Raw genomic sequence first — 11,555 nt, forward strand, 5'->3', positions numbered from 1 at the left:
ACACTATGAGATTCCATAATGCGCCTACTTGTCTACCCTGGAGCAACGTTCCCTTCAGAGGGTTGTATTTTAGGATTCGAAACACCGCAAACTCCATACACGGATAGGGTCTCTTAGATCAATTTTCATATTTTCTTTCCACTTTTGGGAGTATAATGATTTTTATCTCCGAGATTTGAAAAAAGAGGGTTATACTTACAACAATTACTAAGTTGTTAGTATATTCTCGACTGAAATAGTGGTAACTAAGTGCTAAAAGAATATGAGATATTTAGGAGTTTGCATTTGGTCAAGATTGTCTTGGTTCAAAGGAGGAGTAATCGACTACCCTTCCGTAGAGGTTATTCTAAACCTTTGAAGTATCATTGCAAAACACAATAATGATGGGTGCATTATTAATATTTGCTAAATTAATTGGTTCTTAAAGGGTTATAGTTTTTCACTAAATAGAATATTTTTTTTCAGCATGAATAGCTCAATAGTACAACTCTTAGCTTCTAAGATTCTCAACAGCAATAATTATACGGTTTGGAAATCAAACCTAAATACAATACTAATCGTAGATGATTTAAGGTTTGTCTTAGCTGAGGAATGTTCTCAAGCCCCTGTCTCAAAATGCCAATCAAAATGTTTAGGAAGCATATGATATTGATGGATTAAGGCTAATGAAAAGGCTCGTGTCTATATTCTTGCCAATATATCTGATGTTTTGAGAAAGAAACAAGAATCCTTAGCCACGACTAAAGAGATTATGGATTCATTGAGGGAAATGTTTGGTCAGCCTTCATGGTCTCTCAAACTCGAAGCTATTAAGCACATTTACACAAAGCGAATAAAGGAAGAGACTTCTGTTAGAGAACATGTACTGGACACAATGATGCACTTCAATCTAGCAGAAGTAAATGGGAGATCTAAAGTTGTTTAGATAGATATTTCATACTTTAAATTGTTTTGTATGCTTCTCAAAAGGTTGAGAAATTTAATTAATATATATCTCTTGTATGACAGAACAAATGTATAAAATATTTTTTGATATCAATTTATAAAAGTTCATCATTCTAGAAAAAGTATTCACTTTTGTTCTACCATAATTATTAAACAACTTATATAAGTTAAGACCAATTAGAGTAGAATTTGTCTTTAAGACTGAAATGTTTAGCATAAAAGATGAAAAAGTTTCTTCTAATACCTAGATATGGTACTTAAGATTTGATCACATAAATCACAATGCGATTGGGAGATTGTTTAAGAGTAGACTTCTAAATTAGTTAGAAGATAACTCTTTACCTTCATGTGAGTCTTATGTTAAAATGAATAATGACCAAAAGATTTTTTATCGAAAAAGGTCTCAGAACCAAAATACTATCAAAACTCGTACATTCGATCCTTTATGGACCAATAAATGTCAACGTTCAAGGATGATATAAATATTTCATCAAGTTTGTTGATGATTATTCAAGGTTAGGTCATATTTACCTATTGTATCATAAGTCTGGTTCTCTTGAAAAGTTTAGAGAATAATATAAGGTTGAAGTTGAGATTCAATTAGGTAAAACTGTAAAAAGATACTTCGATTAGATCGAGGTAGAGAGTATGTGGACTTAAGAACTCAAGACTATTTAATAGAGCATAAAATCTAGTCATAACTCTCTGCATCTAGTACGTCAAAATAGAAAGGTGTATCAGCAGAAAGAAGAAACTAAGCCTTGTTGAACATGATTTGCTCTATGATGAGCTTTGCTCTTTGATCCTCAAGAAATAAGGAATTTGTAGAGACAAATACTAGATTCTTAGAGGAAAACCTGACCATAAATCATCAAACCAAGTAGTAAATTAGTATTAGGATTTCATCCACTAAGGAAGACGTTATAGATAAACCTAGTTCATCCATTAAAGTAGTTGATAAAACTACAGAATCTGGTTAGTCACATCCTTCTCAAGAGTTGAGAGTGCCTCGAAGTAGTGGGAGGGTTGTTCTTCAGCCTGATCATTACCTGGTTTTATCGAAAATCAAATCGTCATACTTGATGTTGGTTTAAGAGGATCCATTGACTTAAGAAAAGGCAATGAATGATGTAAATTATCTATCTAACGTCTAGAAATGACTAGCTATGCACTTTCAAATAAGAGATTTAGAAATGCATAATATGTTCTAAAGATCCAAATTGTTTAGAATGACAAGAATAGAATACTAGTCAATCTCAAATATTTTATATAGACAAAATGTTGTCTAGATATATAATGTAGAATTTCCAAAAGGGATGGATTGCCGTTAAGATTAATTCCAATTTCCACAAAATTAAATAATTCACGTTAAATGAATTCAAAATAATGCCCAATAAATTAAATCTAATTAAAGAAGACTAAGATAATTAACTCCAAAATTATCTTAATTTTGAGGGTATTACAATCTTCCCTCCTTTAAGAAACTTTCATCCTCGAAAGTTCTAATCTTTGAACAACTCGAGATACCAGGCTCTTCTGTCATAATTAATAACATTTTCTACAAAATTCTAAAATATTTAATGGAGCTCTTGCAAATATGACAATTATAGTATCATAAATTAGGCCCATAGCGCATCATTTTTACATTTGCAAAAATAGCAAAATTGAAGCCAACCCGCATTTTAAAAATACAAAATTACGAAGCTACCCTTCAGTCATTACTAATACCAATATATACGATTGATACACCAAAATATACTGTTGATACACCAATATATACCGTTGATACACCTGATTTGTTTTGCTGATGTACTGCTCGTACACTTTTTTTTTACTCTCTAGTACTTCACTAATACATATTATTAGTTTACAATACTTGATATGTTGTTGATACACTCAATCAATTAAATACACTTGAAGCATCAAGAATGATACACTTTATATATCGTTGATACACTTGTTATTGTTTCCTGATACACTCGATAGATTTAATACACTTAATCACTTGCTAAACTTCATTGATACATATTATTAGTTTGATACACTTGATATGTTGTTGATACAGTTGCTCAACTGTTGATATACTCAATCAATTTAATACACTTTGATGCAGTAAGAATGCTACACTTTATATATCGTTGATACACGTTATATATCGTCGATACACTTGTTATTGTTTGCTGATACACTTGATAGATTTAATATAATAAACTTAATCACTTGCTAAACTTCGTTGATACATATTATTAGTTTGAAACACTTGATATGTTGTTGATACACTTGCTCAACTATTGATACACTCAATCAATTAAATACACTTGATGCACTAAGAATGATACACTTTATATATCGTTGATACACTTGTTTGTTTGCTAATACATTTGATAGATGTAATACAGTTAATCACTTGCTAAACTTCATTGATACATATTATTAGTTTGAAACACTTGATATGTTGTTGATACACTAGCGAAACTGTTGATACACTCAATTAATTAAATACACCTGATACACTAAGCATGATACACTTTATGTATTGTCGATACAGTTGTTATGGTATGTTTACAATCTTAATAAAATGTTGAACATCATTATCGGCCTATAGTTAACAAATTAAAATTGAAAGTTCAATACATGACTCAACTTGAATTTCAATATGAATCAAGTTCACAAAAGAATCAAATGATGATATCACTCAATCAACCAAAACACAATTTGTTTTGTAATCCACGTAGTAATGTTGCTCATCCCATTAACCACTCTGAAAAACAATTACTGCCAATTTAACCATAACTACAATGAACTGCAACAATTTTGGAAAAATAAAAAACACGTAGTAAGTATATCAGTCAACTAATACATATAATATAAGTATATCATACCGTTGATATAAAAAACTGATACAAATTAAAAAAGAAAACAAAACCAAACGTAACTAAATAAAATCAAAGTGATCTACAAAGTTCCTTTCGATAAAAGATGTTAGGAACAAATAAAAGAACAAATAAAAGAGATGAGGAAGAACAAATCGTAGCCCTAATTTTAATAAATAATATATGAGCAATTCACAGAAATAATATTAGGGCTTCAAAAAAGAGGAAGAAATAGATACATAATTCTTGTTTTCCCTAAAGAAAAAATGAGGAGAATAGGAGAAGAAGACAAGGAGAAGATGATTAAAAAAAAGCCGATGAAGAGGGAGAAATCTAAAAGAACGAAAATGAAGAGAGAAGAGATGGATGGTGGAGAAGAGGTAGAATAAGACAAGGAGAAGAGAAGTAGGTGAATAGGAGAAATGGTCAAGAAGAACGACAGAGAAGAGAAGAAGAAAATGAAAAATGAAGGAGAACAATAAAGAAAAACCAAAAAGGAAGAGAAAACAGTAGAGAAGGGCAATTTTGGAATAATGAAAAAAATAAAATAAGAAATATCAACCAAAATTAAAAAGTTGCTATATTTGCAAAATTGAAAAGGTTAGTGCTAATATTGCTAAATTAGATTTTTATTGTGCCACCCAATACAATTTCTCATATTTAATTAAATATACATACCCATGTATATATATTTAATTAATCCAACACAATACACCAAATATATTCCTTAACTTCTAATTTTAATTAATCTAACACCAAATAAATTCCATAACTTCTAATTCCACTTAATGTAATACTCATAATAAGTTCCTTAAATTTTTAGGGTGTTACAATCTTTCCTTGCTAAGAAACTTTCATCCTTGAAAGTTCTAGTCCTTGAACAATTTCGGGTATCGTGTTCTTTTGTCATCCTCTTGTTCCTTTGTAGCCTTCTCAACTTGGTAATTTTGCCATAAAATTTTTACTAGTGCAACTCCCATGTTGCATAACACTTCACTTCTCTTACTAAAATAGTATTTTTCATAAATACTTTTCTTTCCTTTACACTTCTTTTTATGAAACCACTAAATCCAAGGAAAATATTCCTCGTTTTCTTTTTTTTCTTCACTCATCCAAGTGAAACTTGATACATAACCCTTTAAAACTACATTCTATTTTCCAACTTCAAACTTCCACAATTAGTAAGGTATTCTCCACCATTTAACATTCTTTAGAACTCATTAGTTTTCTTTCATGTTTTTTTCCTTCATCAAGTCCAAACTCATGTCCAACTATAGCCTTTCTTTAATGACATCAACTTAGCTAGTTATTATAAAGAGTTCGTTATTTCATCACTTATACTTTAAACTAGCTGTAACTTATCCTTTATGGTAAACTTAAAATAGTTTCTTGATGTCCCATCAAAATAACTATGCACTAAATTTTGCTTTGTTCCTTCTCCAGTATCTCAATTCTAAACACAATTCAATGTGCTTGACATACTTAAACTTAACATGGTATTTAATTCCCTTTAAAACCACCAGCATAACTTATTTCTTAGATATTCAAACACAAAACAGTTAATCAGGCTAATCATGTCCTACTCTTTTGCCTACTCGACCACCATTTTGATCACCTCTATGTGGCGCCATTTTCCCTAAATTTCACCACCAAATCCTCACCATAAAATCATAACATTCATATAATTTTAGTTTAATACAGACAAGGTCATGTGCATATTCATAATCATGTATCATAAAACACATACCTGGCGAGTGATGAAAGACCGTAATAGCCATAGAGACAGAATCAAAAACTCACATCGTAAGTCAGTCTACATTACCTAAAATCTGAAGCTCTGATACTAACTATAATGACCCAACTCTTTATATTAAGTTGAGATCATTACTAAAAAAAACAATAACAAGAGACACTTTCTTGAAAAAAGGAATACTAAATTTTCATTGAAAACAAAATACTGAAACACTGATACATAGACGCGGAAGCAAAATTGATCAATTCTCTGTCGTTCATTGAAAACAAAATACTGAAACACTGATACTGAAACACTCATGAGTCCCCATATGGCATGTCACGAATCCTTCTCTGTCGTTCACTAGCTTTACTCTACCTTTATCTTTGCCTGAAATATTAAACATGAAAAAGGGTGAGTATAAACATATACTCTGTCACACCCCCTCCCGGACTACCTGCTACCTTAGACCGAAAGATGGCGTGAAGCCGACGAACAACGCTTTTCTGTACCTGTATCTGTCGACTCTGCTTAAAACTTTCATGTGATGAACTTGCCAATCTAGTATATAAACTATTGTACATGCCACAAAACACAGCGGATCCTAGGCTAGTTAAACACAGCTAGTCAAACACATACATGAAGTGTACCTCAAAATTTACCGATTTCACGAGTAAACCTAAAGACACCTTAATCAAAATATAACCAACAAAATTTACACAACTACAGCTCCTAAAGCTTATACAAACTGTGGAGTATCTATAACATACAAGGGTGTATATACACCACAACACAACAGACTCTATGCCCAACTCAAAACACGTACTGGCAATCGATAATGAAGCTTCCGCAGACTAAGGCAGTCTATCAAGCACCGGGAAGTCGATCTCTACCTGGAAAATGGGTAAAACATTTTGGAAAGGGTGAGCTATGAAGCTCAGTGAGTGACTCAGTTTAAAACTATAAATTTAAAGATAAGAGCACGTGAAAACTTTACACATATAAATCTGTTTATACAAGTCGTAAATGTAAATGTGTAATAGTAAGAATAGCTTCCTTAAATACTCAGCATGTTCATCATTGAAATCTAGCAAGGCATATCAAGTATATCGAAGCATTTTAACTAACATGACGAATCTACGTTGTGTAGGGTACACCTAGTACAACAACGTTTACAAGCACTACGATGTAGTGGGGCCCGCCCAGCACTCCCATCGTCTTTGTCGTAGTGGGACCCGCCCAGCACTCACGACAGCATCGTTGTTACGGAGTACACTCAACGTCAACAACGAAATCTAACCAGTGTGTACACGGTAATCTCTAGCCTCAGGCTTAAGATCTCAGTCATGTAGTTAATGAAAATTTCATAAATCATCATAAAATATTAAAAAATGCCTGCTTATAAATTTTACACAAAGCTCGAACTTTACTCAGCTCTTTCGTGGAAAATTGTAGTTCTTAAAACAAAACTTCATACTAATTCATGCTTTGCTTAAAATATTGTGGTTTAAATACTTTCCAAACATTTAATATCTACGTGCTAGCATAAATTTCTTTAAGAAATCTAGTCTCCAAATGTATACTTGAAAATAGTCATGAAATTCAAATACCTTTCATGGCTTCGTAAATAAACATTTATCGCATTCAATCATAATAAGAGTTATGGAAAATATTTCAAAGTTGGTTTTGTCACTCACAGTCTTGGGCTAGATCCTTGGTCTATAAGCTCGGTTTAATTCTTCTCGGCCTGCCAACAACCCAACCGAGTATTAAAACCCTAAACATTCTGGTTTCTTAAAGATATACATAACATGTCGCACCAAAGATGACGCTCACGAAAACAAAGCTTAAGAAATAAAATCCTATTTCAACAATTCTCTAAAATTTCCAGATTTCTAACATAAACTTCAAAGGACTATAACTTTCTCAATACTTAACCAAAATGAGTGTTCTTTATATCATACTCTTCATTTTGAGATCCTCTAAAACTTACCTGAAGACATATAAATCTGATTCTCCGTGCATAAACACATATAACCCTCAAAACAGAACCACTTCCAGAATCGCGCGCACACGACCTCTTTAACTTGTTCCTACAATTTAACCAATTTTTAGTCGTTTTTGGTTTACAATTTCTTCATGAAAGTTGTAGTAAATTGAATAAGCTTTCCAACCATATTAAATAGAGATTCTAACTCCACCGATACACTCTGAAATACAAGAAAAACCAGAGACCTCCTGATTTCGAGTGAAAACCAACTGCCCTGTTTTCTTCATCAAAAAGCACCAAATGAATATCCGAATTTGGTCCAACGTTCTTCATAAAGTTTGTTTAAAAATGAGTTAACTTTCAGTAAATGTAAATCTCACCTCTTAATTCCTTTTGAAGAGTTCAAACCGAATTAAAAACCAGTGATGTGCATAATGAACTAAAATTCAGCCATTGATACACTTTGCTTGAGTTCTCCTCCTCTTCTTCAACCTAAAAATTCTAGTAAAATTTCTCTTCTTCTTCCAAACTCTCTCTTAGAAGTTCTCTGCAAATTGAAGAAGGAAAAAGAAAAAAAAATAAAGGGAACTTGGATGTCTTCAAACTCTTGGCGGTGAAGGGAAGAGAAGAAGAAGAAGAAAAGAGAAAATGAAATTTTCTTCTCATTTTCTTCTTTTTGTCCTTTCTTTTCTTTCTTTTCTTTAATTAATTTAATAAAACTATTTAATATATAAATATATATATTTATATTTACACTTAATTTCCATTTTCTTTTTCTTTTTTTTTCCACATTTAAAGAAATTAAACCAAGAAAATATCGGGTTTACATACTCAGTAAGGGACCCACTACCAGTTTCGTTAGGTATCTGTTAACTTTCCATTAGTGTCCTATAAGGAAGTACCCGTAAACTGACGTGTTTCCGAACATACGTAATCTAGTGATCACATAGGAACACATCTAGTTTTTGGTGAATCCAAAGGAACACCTAGGATAAAACTGGTGTTCAGTGACCCAAAGGAACACCTAGACAAACTGGTCTTCAGTAAACATGAAGGAACACTTAAGACAATCGGGCTGTAAGTGACCCCATTAGATCACTCATGTACATAACATATCATGACAGACTGGTGGTCCCATCGAACTACAAAGTCATAAAAAGGTGGTGATCCCAATAGACAACCATATGGGTACGACCGTAATAGACAAAGGTAACAAAACACCCATCTATAGCATGTAACATATCGTAAGCATCATAACATGACATGAATATTAAGCATAACGTCTTTAATCATGTGATTAATATATCATGTGATTAATATGTCATGCATCTTCATCAACGTAAATCAGTCATCATCATCAACATACTATTAGTCATAAATATAATATCAATCATCATCATCATCAATCATCAATATAATGTCAGTCATCATCAATAACATCATGTTATGCATTTTAGCTACCATCAATGCATAACCATAAATACATGCAGTTTCTTAAATTTAGTTCGAAGGTCTAGTAGTAGAATCTCTTACTTAGAGATTTTAGCCAAACAAAATACTCCTTAGCTGATAGTAAAAATTCTCCAATTAATTTGATCCTAATTATAAAAGAAAATTTTAATATCTGAATTAATAAAATTAGCAATTGGCTATTATCCAAAAATTCTCCCAAATTAATTAACTTCCTAAAAAATTTTGGGTTGAAACCAATTCAACCTTGATTGATGAAAAATCTAAGATTAAATCTTAAAACATTAGCCAATTGAACTTTTAAAGAAACCCCAATTAGATCCAAAATTAAATTAACAAATTATTAATTTAATTACCTTGGCTTACCAAAATTGCTTAAATGGAGGTTGAAAAATTCTCTTAACTGATGGAAAAAATCATCACCTAAATTTTCAAGCTTTGCCAAAGGAACCAATCACATAACTAAAATTGGTGAGGCGACTACGGCAAAGGGCTATCTTAGTGAACAAGATGAAGAACTTTTTTTCTTTTTCCTTTTCTTTCGAACTTAAGCATTCTAATGCTATTTATAAACCTAAATAATAACAATAATATTTATTATTATTATTTCCTTTTCCTTTTAGGATATACATATCATACCAATATATACATATATTTTTATTCTCATTATCTTTACTCAATAATTTCCTTAAATGCAGAAAATCTTAGGCATTTATAACCATTAATAATAATAATAATAATAATAATAATAATAATAATAATAATAATAATAATAATAATAATAATAATAATAATAATAATAATAATAATAATAATAATAATAATAATAATAATAATAATAATAATAATAATTTATTATTATTATTATTATTATTATTATTCTCTCACCAAAATCTATAATAAACATAAATAAGGTTGGGCACATTATTCTGGGAACAATATGGATGCAGTCTGCTCTGTAGTTAGTACAAACGATGTGATCCTGAATCATACATGTAGAGAAATGAGAGTGAGGGCATCCTATGTAAAGAGTTTACATAAGACTAGAGCCATGAAATAGTCACTTTTAAGTTATAACACCGTTGACTATATAAACTGACTATTTCGATTATGATGACCTAGGTAACTTAATCTTAATCCTGAGCTAACTATGAACTTTTATTCAAATAGTATTATCATCATCTGCATCAATAAAAAGCCTCCTCCAAGAATACATGTAGAAGAATGCTCTTCTAAAGCCAAGCAATGTCCATCTGGAATCTAAAAGTACAGTTGAGGCAACTCGCTAGGGACTTCTCCGGAAGACCATGGGGATCTCTTCCAAACAATACCAAAAATTCCTAACCAAGTGGAGGGATAAAAAAAAGGATCAATGTTAGGTGACGACACTCAGAAGCAGAAGGAACCCTACTTCTAGACCTAATGCCACAAGTGACCTGTTGGCATTTATGTCTTAAAACTCGTAGTTTACAGTTTAAATTATATTTTGTTCAATAAAGCGGTTATTGAAGACTTATTAATGAAAATAGAATTCTATAATCTTGAATCCAATAAACTAAGGTCCCGAGGCTATCTAGTGTAAACTTGAACTTTATGTAGATACATAAACATAGATCAAGTTTGGGTGCCTTATTGTGGAAACACTATGGATGTGTCCTGCTTTGTAGTTAGTACAAACAACGTGATCCTGAATCATTCATGTAGAGACATGGGAGATTACGACCAACCTGTGACATATTAACGTACTAATTGTGGGTTCAAAAGTGGTCCATCAACAGCTTCTTTATTTTGTCTTGTTCCTAAGCCTATCCAGCTGAGGGATCCTAATTTCAAGGACTTCTGTCTACATTCCTTGTATCGTCTTTTGCGCATTTACCCAAAGTATAGGTCCAAAGTGAGCTCATTGGAAGAATACTAAGGTGCCAACCAAAACGATCGAAAGTTGGCTAATGCTTCCAAAGAGTGTCGAACGTTTGGTCGACGTCATAAACGACCGAAAATATATTTTCTACAAAGAAAATGGGCCAAATTTAAGAACTCTTATGTCGGTCCTAAAAAAGGTGAAGGGCCATGCTCCAGACTTAGTTCTTATTTGGGGATAAAAAATGGTCCTTCAACAGTAGCTTTGCTTTCTCTTGGTCCTAAGCCTTTTAGCCTGAAGTATTTTAGGAAGAAGGACTTCCATCTATATTCCTCACATGGTCCCTTCAACATTTTCCCAAAGTATAAGTTGTGAAGTGAGCTTGTTTTGAGAAATATTAAGGTGCCAACCAAAATGATCGAAAAAAAGGCCAATGCTTCAAAAGAGTGGCGAATGTTTGCTCAGTTTAATAAACCACTGAAAGTTAATTCCCCTCAAAGAAAATGAGCCATGTTTAAGAACATTTCGTGTTGGTCAAAAAATGAGGCGAACGACTATGCCCCAGACTCAAGGGTTTCTTTGTTTTGGGAGTTTATGTCCTAAAACTCGTAGTTAGTTTAAATTATATTTTATTCAATAAAGTGGTTATTGAGGACTTATTAGTGAAAATAGAATACTATAATC

General features: G+C 31.9%; 1 long non-coding RNA gene across 1 annotated transcript; it reads right to left on the minus strand.

Moving 5' to 3' along the window:
• Positions 1-3,672: 3,672 nt before the first annotated feature.
• LOC127144362 (uncharacterized) lies at positions 3,673-8,198 on the minus strand. Its single transcript, XR_007816025.1, has 6 exons — positions 7,921-8,198; positions 7,725-7,814; positions 7,544-7,643; positions 7,248-7,297; positions 5,566-6,443; positions 3,673-3,748 (listed from the first exon to the last, which is right to left on the minus strand). It is a non-coding gene; the product is annotated as an uncharacterized LOC127144362 (long non-coding RNA).
• Positions 8,199-11,555: the final 3,357 nt, after the last annotated feature.

Source organism: Cucumis melo, chromosome 12 (assembly GCF_025177605.1).
Source record: "Cucumis melo cultivar AY chromosome 12, USDA_Cmelo_AY_1.0, whole genome shotgun sequence".
NCBI classification, from domain to species: Eukaryota; Viridiplantae; Streptophyta; class Magnoliopsida; order Cucurbitales; family Cucurbitaceae; genus Cucumis; species Cucumis melo.